This window comes from Scylla paramamosain, unplaced genomic scaffold (assembly GCF_035594125.1).
Source record: "Scylla paramamosain isolate STU-SP2022 unplaced genomic scaffold, ASM3559412v1 Contig4, whole genome shotgun sequence".
NCBI classification, from domain to species: domain Eukaryota; kingdom Metazoa; phylum Arthropoda; class Malacostraca; order Decapoda; family Portunidae; genus Scylla; species Scylla paramamosain.
The window spans coordinates 1,845,001-1,847,500 of record NW_026973669.1 but is presented as its reverse complement, the minus strand read 5'-3'; the positions used below and the strand labels follow the sequence as shown (position 1 = coordinate 1,847,500).

Genomic DNA, 2,500 nt, shown 5'->3' with positions numbered 1-2,500 from the left:
GAGAGAGAGAGAGAGAGAGAGAGAGAGAGAGAGAGAGAGAGAGAGAGAAAGGGAATAGTTTTTTTGACTAACCACTAAAAATTTGGAAAGTTTTAGAAATATGAGAGAGAGAGAGAGAGAGAGAGAGAGAGAGAGAGAGAGAGAGAGAGAGAGAGAGAGAGAGAGAGAGAATAACCATTTTCTCATTGTCTTTTCTTTGTTTAATTTTTCTCTCTAAGTATAAATGTGTGTTCCCAAAATACTCTCTCTCTCTCTCTCTCTCTCTCTCTCTCTCTCTCTCTCTCTCTCTCTCTCTCTCTCTCTCTCTCTCTCTCTCTCTCTCGTTTTTATCTCATTTCTTTATTTACCATTCTGCCTGTCTGTCTGTCTGTCTGTCTGTCTGTCTGTCTGTCTGTCTGTCTGTCTGTCTGTCTGTCTGTATGTATGTATGTATGTATGTATGTATGTCTGCCTTTATCTCTGTGTGAGTATCAAATCTCTCTCTCTCTCTCTCTCTCTCTCTCTCTCTCTCTCTCTCTCTCTCTCTCTCTCTCTCTCTCTCTCTCTCTTTCTATGCGCGCGGCTTCACTGCTTCACGGCTTTGCTTCCAAACACAGGCTGAGTGAGTCGAGTGATTCCCTTTAAATGGCCCCGAGAGAGAGAGAGAGAGAGAGAGAGAGAGAGAGAGAGAGAGAGAGAGAGAGAGAGAGAGAGAGTACTATATTGCTCACCTAACAAAAAAATCACCGCCATTAATTCATTAGGAAAAAGTAATTATAGTAGTATATTCTCTCTCTCTCTCTCTCTCTCTCTCTCTCTCTCTCTCTCTCTCTCTCTCTCTCTCTCTCTCTCATAGTCATAACGTTGTATCATGTATCTCTAGTCCTCATAATTTCTGCCTCTCTCTCTCTCTCTCTCTCTCTCTCTCTCTCTCTCTCTCTCTCTCTCTCTCTCTCTCTCTCTCTCTCTCTCTCTCTCTCTCTCTCTCTCTCTCTCTGGTCAGTGATTGCATTCTCCCTTTTCCTATACGCTCTATCGGACAGAGAGAGAGAGAGAGAGAGAGAGAGAGAGAGAGAGAGAGAGAGAGAGAGAGAGAGAGAGAGCGGCACGTTCGCTTTAAGGGGGACATAGCAAGGCCGTTTGACCTTTGCAGAGAGAGAGAGAGAGAGAGAGAGAGAGAGAGAGAGAGAGAGAGAGAGAGAGAGAGAGAGAGAGAGAGAGAGCGGAAACATGTTCTTTTTGGATCCTAACATATTTAACCTAATCTATTTATATTGAATGATAATAATAATAATAATAATAATAATAATAATAATAATAATAATAATAATAATAATAATAATAATAATAATAATAATAATAATAATAACAACAACAACAACAACAACAACATCGTTCTTGTGGAAAATAAAATATACACAACTTTTAACATTTCAATTTATTAATATTTTTTTCAGTGTACTTATAAGCAATGCATTTATCCTCATTAATTTTCCCTGTGTGGGAATTACACATGTATTCCTTGTTGACCTGTACCGTGACCACGAGGCCTCCCCTGTGTTTACTTCACTTATAAATGTACACTTCATAACACACCCAAAACACTTCAAAGCACACCCAAACACAGCCAAACACACCCAAAACACTTCAAAGCACACCAAAACACACCCAAACACACCCAAAACACACCCAAAACACACCAAAACACTCCAAAACACACCCAAACACACTCAAAACACTCCAAAACACACCCAAACACACCCAAAACACACTCAAAACACTTCAAAACACCCAAACACACCCAAACACTCCAAAACACACCCAAAACACTCCAAAACACACCCAAACACACCCAAAACACACCAAAACACACCAAAACACACCCAAAACACACCCAAACACACCCAAACACACTCAAAACACACCCAAACACACCCAAACACACCAAAACACACCCAAACACAGCCAGACACACCCAAACACAGCCAAACACAGCCAAACACACCCAAAACACACCCAAACACACCCAAAACACTCCAAAACACACCCAAACACACCCAAAACACATCCAAACACACCCAAACACTCCAAAACACACCCAAACACTCCAAAACACACCAAAACACACCCAAAACACTCCAAAACACACCCAAACACATCCAAAACACATCCAAACACACCCAAACACTCCAAAACACACCCAAACACTTCCAAAACACACCAAAACACACCAAAACACAGCCAGACACACCCAAAACACTCCAAAACACACCCAAACACACCCAAAACACACCCAAAACACACCCAAACACTCCAAAACACACCAAAACACACCTGAACACTCCAAAACACACCAAAACACACCAAAACACACCCAAACACACCCAAACACATCCAAACACACCCAAAACACTCCAAAACACACCCAAACACATCCAAACACACCCAAAACACTCCAAAACACATCAAAATACACCCAAACACTCCAAAACACACCCAAACACACTCCAAAACACACCCA

The 2,500-nt window shown here is 41.4% G+C and overlaps 1 protein-coding gene across 6 annotated transcripts in view; it reads left to right on the top strand.

The window, feature by feature from the left end:
- The window catches only part of LOC135096573 (gamma-aminobutyric acid type B receptor subunit 2-like), a 144,429-nt gene that overhangs the window by 118,079 nt on the left and 23,850 nt on the right, over positions 1 to 2,500 (top strand). The gene's annotated exons all lie outside the window — the stretch shown is intronic.